At 34.5% G+C, this 18317-nt stretch overlaps 1 protein-coding gene across 1 annotated transcript in view; it reads left to right on the top strand.

Moving 5' to 3' along the window:
- Nucleotides 1-11312: 11312 nt before the first annotated feature.
- LOC119067908 overlaps nucleotides 11313-18317 on the top strand; it is a 103849-nt gene continuing 96844 nt past the window's right edge. The window contains exon 1 of the mRNA XM_037171200.1: nucleotides 11313-11762. The gene's annotated coding sequence lies outside the window, so the exon portion shown is untranslated. The remainder of the gene's footprint in view (nucleotides 11763-18317) is intronic.

An 18317-nucleotide genomic window follows, 5' to 3' on the forward strand; every position in this document is an offset into this window, starting at 1 on the left:
AATTCCAGGACACAAAAAATGAAAGGCATTCTTCACTAGTTAAAATTTTGACCAAAATTTTCTTATAAGTCTTAAGGATTACTATCTATATTATATATCTTAGGAATCTGTTTCTCTCGAAGGGTCACAATTCTAGAAGACAAACAAAGATCGCTCCGCTCGCGATATACGAATTACATGTACAAGAATAGTGACACTATTCGTACCCGATGCAAACCTATTTATTTATAGCTTATAAATTATGAACAGACGCAGTTGCATTAGCCAGTCGAAACAGTCGATGCAAACATATTTACTTAACTCGAAAGTTAGCCGCGAAAAATAGTAGGACATGACCAATGTCTTGCTTAAAAATTTAACTGTCATGAGTTCACAGAAGAATCACCGATCTGTTAACGCAAGCAATTGTATAAAAAAAGGGATAATGTCCAAACCCAAATGACTTAAAGTCACTCACGCATTACTTTCCAATAAGAAATATATTCAAATGAAACAAAAAAAAAACGTTACATTTAGCGACCTATAAAATTTTTCATGATACAATTAAATCACTCTTTTGTCTATCTTTGTTTCATCTAGTTAACAAAAATCGATAAAATGAGAATAACGGTTGAACGAAGTAGATACGAGACACATTTCATTGATTCATAGTCACCATAATTAGTTCTGTATTCTTTGCATTTGTTATTTTAAAGAGATAATACTCATTACATCTCAGTGGTGTCACGGATTGTGACGCAAGTTCTACCAATCTTTATTTTAAACAGACACGAAGTTGAAACATTTTTGGTTTTAAGTTTTCATGAAAAAAATGTCGTAACACTGTCAAATGAAGTGAGGAATTTGTCCATCCAATATCGCGATTGCTGTAACTGTAACCTATTCTAATCATTAGAAAATTTGTACATACGTTCAACACTCAACATATAATCGAAGTATTACTGAAGATGCGTTCCAAAAATATTGTTCATGCATGCACAATGCGAGTAAGTAATTAAAATTCTGAAACACAGTGGATGGCCTATTAAAAATGTTGTTGAAACAAGCATTTTGTAAGGACATGAGAAATTTGTAATTTCTTTCCAGCTTCTTCTATACTTTGTATTCCCTGCTGCGCTCAGTTTCACTTTGTAAAAAGTGATGATTATTGCTACCATAGCATCTGTACTACATATATCATACAAACGATCCACAACCAACGCAAGACGATATAATAGCTGTTGTCGCATTATTGCAAGAAGAGTTCTGTATTTTGGTTCTCTGCAGCGTTTATACTTTCTACAAAATCACATTCGCGCTTGCACCTGCATCACCTTTCAGTGGGAGTGGCCACTGTGTGATATGTTAATTTAAAAGTAAAATGTATATATTGGTAAGTGATTCAATTTAAATTCGTATTTAGCTGAAAATGAAGACAGCATCGGCAAGTTTATGACAATTTTAAATTGAAATTGTCTCATTTCGTTTGATTAGTTTTATCAAGAGCGTCTATTCCACGTGAAAACCAATGGTACAGTTATGACAATAAAAAAAGACGATTCGATAGCCATCATACAATATAGTCAATAGGCATCGATTTACAATAATTCGATAAATTTGTATCTTCGAAAATTATAGTAATTGACCCAGATAAAAATTCTTTCGTGTGATTCGTTACTCAAGATCTTCCTTGGTTAAATTTAAGTTGCATAAAAACAGTTTGCTCTCAAAACAGAGAAGCAGGAGTGGGCAAAATAGCAATGAAATTTCAATCACTTAACATTATTCGTGTTTATTACAACGATTTGCGAATGTATACCATCGATCGGTAGCTTAAGACTGTCTCCAGACCGCTTCTGATCGGCGCATATAATTGAACCCATAAAACTTTTATGTGAAATTAAAGAAATTCGTTTTAAACATTTACAACGAAAAGAAGAATTTTGCTGTTCAGAAAGAAAAAACTCATCTGAAACGAAGATAATTACAACATTTATATTCAAAAGCAGAAAAATATTGCTGAAAATTTAATTATAATAAACCAAAAAAGAGAATTATTCAATTCAGATCTCGAAGACATGAAACAAATATTTTATTTACATTTTAAATACTTAATGTAAATTGCACGCGAAATTCACTCATAAAATAACATTTAGTTTCATGTTAACGTGTTTTGTTACCTTCGGTAAAAGTTCGAGAAACATTTTGGCTTTATGAAAAACGTAAAATCGAAAAAAAAGTAACCCAATTTAAATTGCCCGACTAATGCCTACGAAAACGTTGAGGTTCAGAATGTTAACAATATAATGTATCCAGCGAAAACGTTTCTTTCCATTTCATGTTTTAAACAAAAAAAAATCATCTTTTCTTCAGTAAACTACAAATTTTGACCGCAATGATAACAAAAGTGACATAGTGATCTTGAATAATAAAACTTGCATTCATGACACATTTAAAACGAGATTATTTTCGTTTAAATCGCTTAGGTGATTGATATACTTTATAATAGAATAATAAAAATGTTGGTAAGCTTTTGTGGTTTACTGGTTTGAGAAAAGAATCGATTCGATTTAAAAATGTGGGATAATTTTCGGAGTAGGGGCTAAATTTAATGGAAAAATCGGTTTAATTTCATGCACCAACCTATCACAACAATACCTGCTGAAGACGACAAATATATTACCAACATAGCTGTTATCGAGTTTATAACTTGATTTAAATATTTCATTTAGATTGTCACAAAATCTATTATCCCCCGGATCGGGCAGTAACACCCCACTTATCAAATACACAACTTGGAACCACGGAAGTAATATATTAATAAATATTTCCATTAGATTCTCACAAAATCTATTACTTCATTACTTAAATACACTCATCTCAAAATAGTTAGCAAGTAACTCATGTCTTTGGTTGTTTCTCTCAGTCTAGGCGTGCGGTGTGCGGTGTGCAAGCAGTAAATCCGATAATACAGGGAATCAATTTCGTATCTCAATGTAATAGCTATTTTAGGTATGAAAAGTCGAGTTTTCGTGAGATGTGGGTTCTATTATTAGTGGCGTGACGAAGACGAGGTTAATAATCCCACGAAAACTTGACTTTTTATTTCCTTCCAGAAATGTGTGATGGATTTTACATATTCTGATTGAGCTAATTCTAATACAATGCTAATTCTCTTGTTTTCTCTAGTCCTACTAGGCTAGTAGGACTAATAAATAAGCCCAGTTATCGATAGTTATCGATCCTAGGTGAAACAAAAGCATGTTAATATGCTTGTGTCTCGTCTTTTTTTTATTTCCTCTTTGTATCTCCTCTTAATCTTAAACGTTTGATTCAATTTTAGAACTTGCTGGCGATTTGTAACTATACTTGTTGTAGACCTACCTACTCAATCTTTTTGAGAATATTGAATATGATTGACAAAAATGAATGTCGTGTGAACCAGAGCGCGCAATGGAACGTATTCAATAAAATAGGTTGTATTTGAAGTGCCAACTAAACATAAATGAATATAGAAGGGCCACCATACCGTTCATACCATTCTTTGTAGTTTTTAAGCACTATTTGAAAAATTGTGTCGATGAAATCAATCAAAATTCTAAGAAATATTTGAAACTTTCATGGAGATTCGTAAAAGTTTACCAATCAAAGAAATCTATTGTTATGCTTACCGAACTGAGTACTTTGCATAAAATAAGTTCCTTGAATGAAATTTAAACTCAACTTACAAAAGACGATATTCATAAGAACGACGAAAAAAAAAACAAATTTGTCAACCGACAATCAATGTAATAATCACTTATTGTGCGTATAAGTTAAGTGCGTAATTGCATGCACTTTTAAATCTATGTCAATAGGAGAATTTATTTTATGAAAATATAAAATTATTATGAGTGTAATTTCCTCATCGGTAAAACGAATTGATGAATTTCTGTCCATTAAAATTTAAATAAAAAGTAAATATACTTGAGCCTCACTTACTCATTCGAGAACTTGAAGAATAGTTGTGGACATATATTATAATATGTGATTTGATTCGTATTAATATACCTCACAAGATTCAACTTAATTCTAGTCGTCGACCAAATTTCTTTATTAGTTTTAAGTATTTCTATGTGTGTAAAATGTGTAATTGGTGGCCAGTATGGAGTGACGTAATCTGAATATGTATGAAAAAATAACGATCTGAAGACATCACGCTATTTTTCGCGCACCTGTATAAAATACAGTACACATCATAAGGTCATACACAATAAATCAGAACAAAAAGCTGCGAGAGATATCTTCATTTATTATTAAAGAAATGCCAAGGCATGTGTTGCTGGTGATATTCATATACTTTGTCTGTGCCAATTAATCAAAAGAAATATATTTTGTCACGTACAAAATCAGCATGAAATCTGTTTTTGTCACTCTTAGAAACAGTTAATTGCAACAATACCATTTCAAAAGAGACGTTAAAAAATTCATCTATTCTTTGGGCTAAGCGATGAAAAATGTGAATAGACAATTATTTTTTACATTTTTTTCTATTCTCAAAATACATTGTATGAGTTAATGAAGTACTTAATGAAATGAATCAATATATATTTACATTGTGATGTTTTGGTACTGGCGCGTAAGTTCTGTTATTTTATAAAATCGAGTATTTTAATTCAGTCTTTCGCTTCGAAGTTTCACAACGACATGAAACAAAAATTTGAGAATTAGACATATCAACGTAGTTGTTTCGTATTTTGTACTTAAAAGTCTAACACCCTTCAATAGTCAGAAGAGCAAGTTGTGAATCACTGTAGATCAATGCAAAAATGGTTTAGACTGCGAATAGATGGATAACGTGTTTTTACACATTGAGTCAGAACCATGACGACTTCGTATCTGAATCAGAATCTCATTAAAATTCTTTCTTGTTGGATTAATTTTTTAACTGATTCCGGGGCGTCTAGGCTTATACATTAGGCGATAGGAAATTCTCATGAGCAGGAACATAGAGCAATTCTTTGCTTTGTAAGGGCACACAGTCAAAAATATGGATTTTTATTTATTTATTCAATCCTTTAAAAATGTCTAAAACACATTTTAACGCATCTGGGCTTATACGTTTAGCAACAAATTCAACTATTCCTTCAATAGGTAGGTACACTGATGCCTTAATATGCCGTATGGCGCCCAGAAGCTCAAGACGGTACTAAAAGTGTAATTGATTCAATCAATTTCGAAGCTAGCGCTCGGATAAATAATAATTATAGAAGTTGGGAACAGAGATTGTTTTTAAGACTAGTTGTGAAGTTATTAAACGAGCATAGCCTGCTTCATAACCACATTGTGTGACAAACAGCCAGTTTCACAACGTTTTTTCCCTAATGACAAAAAGTTATATGGAAATCCTTTTTGTCACTAGTGCATCAAGTGTACCATTAAAATGATGCATACGAAAAAGTGAACATTTTGCGACGTCACTTGACTCTTTTATGAAAAAAATAAGATTGAATGGAAGAAGATGTAAAATTACTAACACTTATTTTAACTAGTCATCTGCTATTGATAGTGACGATGAAAATAAATATTGAGGACTAACAGCCTTTTATATAACAAGATTTAAAGTTAAAACAAATGAAGTAATAGATTTAGTCTGAGTTAAAAAATATTTAGAACAAACTAAGTATTAGATTCTGTAACTATCCTAAGTCCCATATCACATAAGCTTGCCGCCTGTGAAAGGCTAGCTGGGCTAGCTCGTGAAAAGCGAAATTTTACACTAAACACAGATTTTACCGAATCGTAATTTCCAAAATGTTTTGTGTTCACGGCATCAGTTTCAGAAAGTTAACACACACAAAACGATTTGTAAAAGAAAGAATGAAATTTACTTACCTTTTTGACATCAGTTTGGACCGGATATTTTGAATAATTTTTTGTGTGAACATGATACACATAACTCCATACGAATCGCTTTGGCTATAAGCAAAAAAAAAGTAAACGTAGTTTCGTACATGATTCGAACGATCATGAATGAATGTAATTTTTATTGTTATAATGTTGTCTAAGTGGATAGGTAGATACATATAAGATACATCAACAAATTATTTAGATTTTGAAATTCATGAATGAAAATAATACCTTTTTTGTTTACATTTGATTCAGATAATTATACAGCTATAATATCGTAATTCGAGCAATCGGTTTTTTTTTCCATCTCGGATATGAAATTACCGAAAAAATATTTTTGCAAACGCGAAATTATTGTTGTAGGAGATGGATATTGGTCGAATTAATTTGTTATTCTTTATTATACCCCACTGAACTAGAGCGAATGGATAATTGAGTTAATTTATCTGTTTATCTCTATATGATGTCAAAAAAAAAAAATGTTTGTAGCTACAGTTTTGATCGTTGTCTATAGAAAATGTAACACGGATCATGAACTTTTATCGACACAATGAACTAGATTTTTTTTTTTTTACAACATTATCGTATTAAATCAACGGGAATAACAACGAACTAACGTTGTTACAGTATCATTTTTAAGATAATTTCACCCTTTCAAATTTAAATTTTGGGCTCAGTCGAAAATGGTTTTTCTTCGTTTTTTTCTGTTTCTTTATGTGGGAGGTTATTATAACTGGACTTTCGCTTTTTCGGATATCTGATATTTGGCTTAGAGCAACTTCTACCTCTTAGTTAACTAACTGCATACTTCCTGAAAATATAGCGTTCCAAAGAAGAACTTAAGAATTTTTGGGAATTAAATTCCTAAAAATAGGCCCTGTGCTTCTTTGTAACAGGCTCATTTGGGCTACCTTCGCGTACATGTAGTAAACGAAACCTACATTCATTTTCAATACATAACGTCCGTGCACACATTTTTCCTAACTTTTTTACATAACCTAGGTTCTTGATAGGTTGCTAACACTATGATATTGTGTTATGAGTATAGGTCGAGGTTACTGAGATATTTGTTTCATTAGTTCGATTTATTGCACCTGCTGAAACAACCATAGTCGAGTAATTTGAATGTGAGAATTGAGTTCGTTAAACTGTGTGGGAAAATCGTACGCAACTAGTCAATGGATGAATTGTTTGAAACAGAAAATCCACCAATATCGGATTTGATTAGAAAGTGTTACGATCAGACAAGTCTTTTATTTATTATGAAAGGATTCAAATTCTTATCAAAGGGTTTGGTGATATTTAACGATTTACGGTCCGGAAAATCAAAACAACCTGAAACCATTTATGCTAGGTATGTACGTCTAAATAATACATTTGTAACAACCTCATGAATTCGAAAAATTTTCTGATCTGGGCGGTTTGAGAAAAATTTAATTTTTCTGTCTCAAAAAAATCTATACGCCTGACCATGATAGGTGGATCCACGCTTGGTTTCAAACAATTCTCTGTAGACTTGAGTTTTTCTGGAGACTCAAATAATACTAGAAGAGTCACAATTGCCTATCGAGAATTGGTTATGGCTGTAAGCATTGATGTGAATCATTTTCATTTCGATCAAAAGTTTTATTTCATTTGGTTTTACATTAGTTTAATTAGTGAATTAAGTCAGCAGTAGCCAATCTGCTTAACAGTTAATACATCGGGCTACTCAATACCCCAATATCGTTTGAAAAAAAAAATGCGCCGAAGAAGATATATATTAACTGAAACTACAAGAAATCGTTGCTTACGCCGTATACGGTTGTTATATTGGCGGCTACGCTATAAACTCAAGTGTTTCGTCCTAGTTACCGCCTGGTATTAATACAAAAAGACAAATTTTACAATTTACAGTTGCACATTTAACGATAAGAGTGTTACATACTGAAAACTTTACTTTATTACTCGATTTATGATTTATCTTCTGGTTGTCGCAACTGTGATTTTTTTTTTGGCTTTCTTTCACTTTAATTGTACGTCAATAAATTTATCAGACTTTATTACTCTAAATTAGATTCCATGACAATCTGCTACGTTCATTGAACAATCGTAATTACATTACGACTGATATGAATAAAATCTAAGTATAACACGAACGAACGCCTATATACCTTTATACATAAACCAAAAACCTTTCAGTTAATGATACAATTACCAATTTTCGCATTATAACTGTTATTTTCCATCAATGAAATTTCGTCACAGTCAATGGCAAAATAACATGGTCAAACTAATTTATCCACGCACCTTCTTTCCACCATTCACAGTTGTGCCGCATTTTATAAATTAAATCAATTAACTGAAAATTTATGGCAGATATAAGCGATACATTATTGTGATGGTAGCTAAAAGAGTGTAGCGCAACATTATTGTTCGTTAATGACTTGAAAAGAGTGGTAATGTTCTCCGAGATGTTGGTGTCATGCCGTAAGAAAACTGTATATAGAATGTTAACAATTTTAGAATTTGTTCTTTGAAATGTGGAGAGAGAAAAACGTAAAAGTGATCATGCGGACGATAGAAAGAGAAGAGCTTTCACCGTTCGACCATGAAATGTTCTCTCGATCGTTGGTTCTGCTGCTCTACGCTCTACATTATGTATATATATGCAATTGTGTGATTCTCATCCACTTTGTTTGAAAAACTTTTTCCGCTCAAGAATGAATGGTATGGCTAAAAAGCTTAACTTCTGTTTGTTTTATCGGTTATTCGTTACATTTTATACGGCTGAAAATATTATAAATGATGAATATTAAAAACTCTATGCGTTCAACATTATTAGTGGATTTCAAGTATGTATCAAGTATCAACAACCGTCCTTGCCTATATGATAGAAACGAGCGATGACCGAATTTAACAGTATTTTCGTTATTGCAATATCTTTGCGTGTTCAGTGAGGTGTTCAGTTGACTCGAAATTTTTTAACGCATTCCATCATAATGACGAATTATTTCATTGAACACATATATCGACACATTATCGTGGGTATAACTGCACTTGATAAATGGTTGATGTTCTAATTTTTCGTATGGTAATTTTGGAAAACAAATATAACGCAAACGCAAACAACAAAAAGTAAAGCGATTTTTCTCATCTAATATAGATAAATCGAACCTAATCCCATCTCAATTGATAAATAAACATTAACTGTAAAATTGTCAACATCGATCCTCATTAATATGCTAATCTAAACAGATATAATACGGTATTGTATAACTCACGGCTCAAACGTCTATCAAAGTTAAATTTTTTTTTAAATTAATTTTTACATAAACAAACAACTCTAAATCTGGTAATTCATATTTTATCGTCATTTATGTCGCGCAAAAATACCACAAACAAAAAATGAAATAAATTTCACTCATGACCTCGTCCACATAATCATACTCTAATTTAAATTTATTGTCGTTAATTCAATTATTTTCACCACACACAGCACATGGTAGCCATTCAGAATGTGTTGTATACGACATTCCATTCAATAAAAAAAAGAAGTTCCGAATTAACGCAACAATACATTTTGATAATTGAATTGATTAACGGTAATCAGTTTGCCAAAAATAATCAAATCGATAATAATCGAGCCTAACACTTTATTTTGCCAAAAAATTTACGGAATTGGTAAATTTTTCATTGATTGATTATAAAACGCGTGACCTCGTTGCCTCATTAGGTACCTAACCAGCAACAATGAACTATGAAATGTGTAGAATAATGATCTGGATTGGTGAAGTGACAATTTTTAAAGATGTTTTTGCGAATTTAAAAATAAGAGAAGAAAAAAAAACGTTAAATTGAATAGAAAAAAAAAATCGAAGCAGGAAATAGCTGTCGCTAAGCGTAAATTTCAGATAACAGAAAACGGTGATTCTGTTAATTTGTCACATTTTATTGATTTTTTTTTTGCGGCATTCTTACACATTTGGCAATTATTTATTAAAAACATCAGAAAGTCTTCCACGCTCGATCATACCGAAAGACGGCGAATTTCATTGAAGGTAGATCTGATACTTATTTTGTGAAAACCGTTTTCAGATGTTTGGTACAAAATCTCTTACATCATGCATGTCGCTCTAAAACTCTGACCAGAGTCAGCAAACACAAAACAAAAATATTTCGTACCCTTCCCACAGTTGTATTCATTTCATAAAAGATTTATTTTTCGCGACAATACTCGACGTTGTACCAGAGCTAAGTTAGCATTATCCCCTCATGCAAACATCCTTAGCATCTTGTAATTACAGGTAAATTTATTGAGAATAGACAGAGTGAGAGATAGTCGAGTAAGGAAAGGTTGGGGGTCGTCAATTCGTCAAAAAAAAGCTATCGGGACACATCTATGTTCCATGTTCCTATAGAATTTCTAGCATGAACACATCTCTTCGCTGAAATTGCCTGAAAGTAAGTAAATAGTGAGTATACAGCAAAAAATCGAGTAATTCATGCAATTTTTATCCAAATGCCACTGTCCGTATTCTCGCTGAATATAAACCATTGTCAAAAAAGCCCACCCAAGCGACCTAATAAATTATGTCAAAGTCAACGTTGTACTTATAAAATTGTTAAAACTTGCGTCTAGTCTTCAGGACTCTGTCTACTGTCTCTTACCCCAGTTCTAGTAACAATGAAATAATGTCGCTTTCTCTAAGTCTCTTAAATGAAATCCTATAACGAATGTATAACTTTGCTGATTAATATGACTTCTACATAATGGATGGATATATGGATAACATGTTTTCAAAGTTATTATAATTACGTTCAACGTTCTACGCGCTAAAATTGATCGCACTGTCGACATATTTGCTAGAAAACCTTTCATCCATAACCGGCGATATTGAACTTGATCACAATATGAAAATTGTGATATTGAAATGTATTTACGATCGAGTGCAAGGTCTTCAGATTAAATGCAGCTTTTTCCCGCGTCTACTTTAACTCTCATTCGTTATAAAAAGAAATTCCTCTCTCTCTCTCTCCGTCTCTCCCTCTCTTTCTCTATTTCTCTGTTATATTCACAAGTCGCAGACCGTTGCGAGAATAATGAACCATCATCAAGTTCAAGTCAAAATATAAGACAATATCACATGAGTCATACGGCACAGCAAAAATAAGAACGAAATGTTAACACTCTTTGTGTGTGTGTGTATTCGTATGTATGAACCGCATACAACGTATACCATTGAGCATACGCTCGTTCGATGAACCCGCTTAAGCTTAAATAATGAGACAAATGCAACCATAATCGCGCACCGTTTTTCTTGATAGTGAGCGCACGAAAGATCGCTTGACGAAGAAAAAGTTTGCTCCATCGATGTTCTTAGGCCGATGATGAAATAGAGTAAAGTCATCTGCCATATAGAAGAACGTCGAAGAAGTCCACGGAACTTATATAACAACTTATTACCATCGAGTATTCTTTAGTTTAGCGACGACCTTAGTACGGTCAAGATCGTACATTGGAGAAGAAAAAAAAAAATTTGATTCGCGGAAGTTCAAGTTCAAAACTGTTCTTTTCATTTCTTTAATATTTTTGGCGAAATCTGAAATTATTTTTGATACGACGAAAGGGCAGCTTTCCGTTTTTTGAAGAGTTTTTGGTTTTTAATTTTCTTAAAAAAAAAAGTTTCGTGTGCAGCATACTCGATCCTTGGATTTTTTGACGTTTTTTGAAAAAAAATTCAATTAAAATTATATCGAAACACTTTGTGGATTTAACGTGCATATAACAGTGGACATTCCAGCCCCCAACACTTTAGTGGAGAAAATTTTTTATTTTGTTCAAATAAAATTTTCATACTTAAGTGCCGAGTGCAGTGAAGTTGATAAAAGAAAGAAAAGAAATTATTGAGAAGGTATGTTTCATTTCTTAAGATGTTGCATTTAATAGGAAGAAAATTATTCAAAAGAACAGTTACATTTGTGCATATTTCATTTATTCAATTTATTTATACTTGTGAGAGATTGAAATCTTAAATATTTTACTTACAATTAAATTATTTATTGGATTATAATTATTTCTTCGGCATTGAAATTGGATTATTATCGCGCTTACAACAGAAACATTGTTCGCATACCACTTGGATAATAGTCAGAAGAATCTTTAATTGTTAAACGGAAAAATGTCCACTATCCGAAATGGAGATTTTGTGGCATTTTCCACGATATATTTGTGAACACATTCTTCATAAAAATGCGAAAAATCGAAAAGGAAATACATTCAATTTTATACATGAAATTCTTGATATATACGAATTATATCGAAGATGGAAAACGATTTTCATTCTTTTTATGTTCAAAAACGGTTAAGCATTATTATACTATCAGTATCAGAAGATCATCATTTACGTTAGCTATTTTCTTGGTGCATCGAGCATAATAAATATAAAATATAAACAAAAGTTCAATGCGAAAACAGATACGTTGAGATGATCTGCGTGAAATGTGAATGAACGATATATGTACATTCATTGCACAGCACTTGTAACGTTCATATAATAATATTATATAGACTTGCTAGACAGGATTTTTTCAGTTAAAAGTAAGACGAAACAACACAAAAAAAAAACTGTGTACGAATCTCGAAAAAAATTAGTTTTTCAACTTGAAACAACATGGTGTGCAATTTGTACATACATACGTTTTTACAGTATACGAAATTGTTGTCGAATTAAGATAATTGAACTGTACTAATAGAGGGATCGAATTCTCGAGTTCTAAGAACTCAGTAAAGGATATCAATTACTCGTAGAACCATTCTCGCACCAAAATTCTGAAATTATATCTTTCAACAGAACTATTAATGTTCCAACACACGGAACATTACATGTTGTCCATTTATCCAAAAATTATTAATAATAAGAAATTTGATTACTGGTACGCCAGCACATGAGAGAAACCAGCACATGAAAAGTGAACGCATCCTAAGGTCTCTCTTGAGAGAGAGGTGAATTTCTGAAATAAAAAACCGCACATCTCTGGGATCGAACACGGGCCCTCTCACACATCAGCTCATGACAATTCATGTGAGCTAAATCGTTCTTACATGAAGTACGGTAATTGTCGAATAGTATTTATCTGGGCTCATTGATTGTACCAATTACTTTTATTGGTTTTGGATGAGAAGGAAGCCTCGGAGCGACGTCTTCTTATAATATTTTGAAAGCTTGTAAATTAAGACTTCAAAATCCAAAATACCTCATGGGTCCAAGACTCCTGGCCCGAGATATAGCTTCTAGAATTTTTCATTCCATACAAAGGACTTAGGTCCAGAGCTACCAGAAGTCAGCCTTGGACTCATGTATCACTATACTCAATCGATAGCTACTAGTGCTAGGCATATACTGACAAAAAATTGTATGAGTCCAAGCCTCCTGGCCCGAGATATAGCTTCTAGAATTTTTCATTCCATACAAAGGACTTTGTTCCAGAGCTACCAGATGTCAGCCTTGGACTCATGTCTCACTATACTCAATCGATAGCTGCTAGTGCTAGGTAAACACTGACAAAAAATTATATGAGTCCAAGCCTCCTAGCCCGAGATATAGCTTCTAGAACTTTTCATCCCATACAAAGGACTTTGTTCCAGAGCTACCAGATGTCAACCTTGGACTCATGTCTCACTATACTCAATCGATAGCTACTAGTTCTAGGTAAACACTGACAAAAAATTATATGAGTCCAAGCCTCCTAGCCCGAGATATAGCTTCTCGAATTTTTCATTCCATACAAAGGACTTTGTTCCAGAGCTACCAGATGTCAGCCTTGGACTCATGTCTCACTATACTCAATCGATAGCTGCTAGTGCTAGGTAAACACTGACAAAAAATTATATGAGTCCAAGCCTCCTGGCCCGAGATAAAGCTTCTAAAATTTTTCATCCCATACAAAGGACTTTGTTCCAGAGCTACCAGATGTCAGCCTTGGACTCATGCCTCACTATACTCAATCGATAGCTGCTAGTGCTAGGTAAACACTGACAAAAAATTATATGAGTCCAAGCCTCCTGGCCCGAGATAAAGCTTCTAAAATTTTTCATCCCATACAAAGGACTTTGTTCCAGAGCTACCAGATGTCAGCCTTGGACTCATGTCTCACTATACTCAATCGATAGCTACTAGTTCTAGGTAAACACTGACAAAAAATTATATGAGTCCAAGCCTCCTAGCCCGAGATATAGCTTCTAGAACTTTTCATCCCATACAAAGGACTTTGTTCCAGAGCTACCAGATGTCAGCCTTGGACTCATGTCTCACTATACTCAATCGATAGCTACTAGTTCTAGGTAAACACTGACAAAAAATTATATGAGTCCAAGCCTCCTGGCCCGAGATAAAGCTTCTAAAATTTTTCATCCCATACAAAGGACTTTGTTCCAGAGCTACCAGATGTCAGCCTTGGACTCATGTCTCACTATACACAATCGATAGCTGCTAGTGCTAGGTAAACACTGACAAAAAATTATATGAGTCCAAGCCTCCTGGCCCGAGATATAGCTTCTAGAATTTTTCATCCATACAAAGGACTTTGTTCCAGAGCTACCAGATGTCAGCCTTGGACTCATGTCTCACTATACTCAATCGATAGCTGCTAGTGCTAGGTAAACACTGACAAAAAATTATATGAGTCCAAGCCTCCTGGCCCGAGATAAAGCTTCTAAAATTTTTCATCCCATACAAAGGACTTTGTTCCAGAGCTACCAGATGTCAGCCTTGGACTCATGTCTCACTATACTCAATCGATAGCTACTAGTTCTAGGTAAACACTGACAAAAAATTATATGAGTCCAAGCCTCCTAGCCCGAGATATAGCTTCTAGAACTTTTCATCCCATACAAAGGACTTTGTTCCAGAGCTACCAGATGTCAGCCTTGGACTCATGTCTCACTATACTCAATCGATAGCTACTAGTTCTAGGTAAACACTGACAAAAAATTATATGAGTCCAAGCCTCCTAGCCCGAGATATAGCTTCTCGAATTTTTCATTCCATACAAAGGACTTTGTTCCAGAGCTACCAGATGTCAGCCTTGGACTCATGTCTCACTATACTCAATCGATAGCTGCTAGTGCTAGGTAAACACTGACAAAAAATTATATGAGTCCAAGCCTCCTGGCCCGAGATAAAGCTTCTAAAATTTTTCATCCCATACAAAGGACTTTGTTCCAGAGCTACCAGATGTCAGCCTTGGACTCATGTCTCACTATACTCAATCGATAGCTGCTAGTGCTAGGTAAACACTGACAAAAAATTATATGAGTCCAAGCCTCCTGGCCCGAGATATAGCTTCTAGAATTTTTCATCCATACAAAGGACTTTGTTCCAGAGCTACCAGATGTCAGCCTTGGACTCATGTCTCACTATACTCAATCGATAGCTGCTAGTGCTAGGTAAACACTGACAAAAAATTATATGAGTCCAAGCCTCCTGGACCGAGATAAAGCTTCTAAAATTTTTCATCCCATACAAAGGACTTTGTTCCAGAGCTACCAGATGTCAGCCTTGGACTCATGTCTCACTATACTCAATCGATAGCTGCTAGTGCTAGGTAAACACTGACAAAAAATTATATGAGTCCAAGCCTCCTGGCCCGAGATAAAGCTTCTAAAATTTTTCATCCCATACAAAGGACTTTGTTCCAGAGCTACCAGATGTCAGCCTTGGACTCATGTCTCACTATACTCAATCGATAGCTGCTAGTGCTAGGTAAACACTGACAAAAAATTATATGAGTCCAAGCCTCCTGGCCCGAGATAAAGCTTCTAAAATTTTTCATCCCATACAAAGGACTTTGTTCCAGAGCTACCAGATGTCAGCCTTGGACTCATGTCTCACTATACTCAATCGATAGCTGCTAGTGCTAGGTAAACACTGACAAAAAATTATATGAGTCCAAGCCTCCTGGCCCGAGATAAAGCTTCTAAAATTTTTCATCCCATACAAAGGACTTTGTTCCAGAGCTACCAGATGTCAGCCTTGGACTCATGTCTCACTATACTCAATCGATAGCTACTAGTTCTAGGTAAACACTGACAAAAAATTATATGAGTCCAAGCCTCCTAGCCCGAGATATAGCTTCTAGAACTTTTCATCCCATACAAAGGACTTTGTTCCAGAGCTACCAGATGTCAGCCTTGGACTCATGTCTCACTATACTCAATCGATAGCTACTAGTTCTAGGTAAACACTGACAAAAAATTATATGAGTCCAAGCCTCCTAGCCCAAGATATAGCTTCTAGAATTTTTCATTCCATACAAAGGACTTTGTTCCAGAGCTACCAGATGTCAGCCTTGGACTCATGTCTCACTATACTCAATCGATAGCTACTAGTGCTAGGTAAACACTGACAAAAAATTGTATGAGTCCAAGCCTCCTGGCCCGAGATATAGCTTCTAGAATTTTTCATTCCATACAAAGGACTTTGTTCCAGAGCTACCAGATGTCAGCCTTGGACTCATGTCTCACTATACTCAATCGATAGCTGCTAGTGCTAGGTAAACACTGACAAAAAATTATATGAGTCCAAGCCTCCTGGCCCGAGATAAAGCTTCTAAAATTTTTCATCCCATACAAAGGACTTTGTTCCAGAGCTACCAGATGTCAGCCTTGGACTCATGTCTCACTATACACAATCGATAGCTGCTAGTGCTAGGTAAACACTGACAAAAAATTATATGAGTCCAAGCCTCCTGGCCCGAGATATAGCTTCTAGAATTTTTCATCCATACAAAGGACTTTGTTCCAGAGCTACCAGATGTCAGCCTTGGACTCATGTCTCACTATACTCAATCGATAGCTGCTAGTGCTAGGTAAACACTGACAAAAAATTATATGAGTCCAAGCCTCCTGGCCCGAGATAAAGCTTCTAAAATTTTTCATCCCATACAAAGGACTTTGTTCCAGAGCTACCAGATGTCAGCCTTGGACTCATGTCTCACTATACTCAATCGATAGCTACTAGTTCTAGGTAAACACTGACAAAAAATTATATGAGTCCAAGCCTCCTAGCCCGAGATATAGCTTCTAGAACTTTTCATCCCATACAAAGGACTTTGTTCCAGAGGTACCAGAAGTCAGCCTTGGACTCATGTATCACTATACTCAATCGATAGCTACTAGTGCTAGGCATATACTGACAAAAAATTGTATGAGTCGAAGCCTCCTGGCCCGAGATATAGCTTCTAGAATTTTTCATTCCATACAAAGGACTTTGTTCCAGAGCTACCAGATGTCAGCCTTGGACTCATGTCTCACTATACTCAATCGATAGCTACTAGTACTAGGCAAATGCTGACAAAATATTATATGAGTCCAGGACTCCTGGCAAGAGATATGGCTTCTAGAATTTTCATACCATATAAAGGACTTTGTTCCAGAGCTACCAGAAGTCTCCTGGCCAGAGATATAAACTATTCGGTTTATGCATTTGTCTCTGTCGAAAATACTTAGGTGAAGGCAATGAATGGATTTTTAATTATTATCCTAACGACAAAAAAGCTTCTCTCTGAAATATTCGCCAAAATCGTTAGTCAATTTTAGTCATGTTCACTGAATTTCATTTATGGAATTAACATTGTAAATTTACCGATTATCAGTCGATATTTATCGATTATCCATAATACATTCGGTTGATATTTATAATAATCGGTTCTACGGAAATAGTTGATATTTTATCAAACGAATGAATTATCAAACATGCTTCCTACATACACTCAGTACATACTTTTGGTTCTAGACGAGGATGCAGTCTTTTGTTACAAAAAGAACAAAAAAAAATATCTACAAACGTTTCCCCATCGCCCTAGAGGTAGTTCGACGACGCGTTTTTAGCCCCGTACGAAGTACAAAGGGGCTTATAGGATTACGATGCCGTGTGTAATTGATGGAATTCGAAGCAGACGGTAAGGGCAAAGTGTTTGCCTATGTTCATAGATGACGAATCTGCAATAAAAATTTTGTCTGTCCGTCTGTCCGTCTGTCCGTCTGTCACGTCGATATCTTGAGTAAATCAAATCCGATTTCAAAAATTTTTTTTTCCCTGAAAGATAGTCGAAATAGTGAGGCTAAGTTCGAAGATGGGCATATTCGGGTCGGCCCTTCGTGAGTTAGGGCTACCTAAGTGATTTAAGGTCTTTTGGTGATATTTATGGCAAAATAAACGATGGAAATGTAAATGACACGGCAAATGATAGGTATTGTCAATACCAATCCAGGAATTTTTTTTTTTTTAAATCGGGTGAGTGGACCGTGAGTTAGGGCCTTAGAAGTGAAATGCTACTAGGGCCCTATGTGTATTTTACATAGAACTCGAGTAAATTTCATTCGTTTTTCGTAATTTTTGTTTGATTTGGAAGGTAATCGAATGCCGAATAGAATGTTGTTGAAAAAAAATTAAATTTGGGTCCTTGGC

The sequence above is a fragment of the Bradysia coprophila genome (genome assembly GCF_014529535.1).
Source record: "Bradysia coprophila strain Holo2 chromosome X unlocalized genomic scaffold, BU_Bcop_v1 contig_130, whole genome shotgun sequence".
Classification (NCBI taxonomy): domain Eukaryota; kingdom Metazoa; phylum Arthropoda; class Insecta; order Diptera; family Sciaridae; genus Bradysia; species Bradysia coprophila.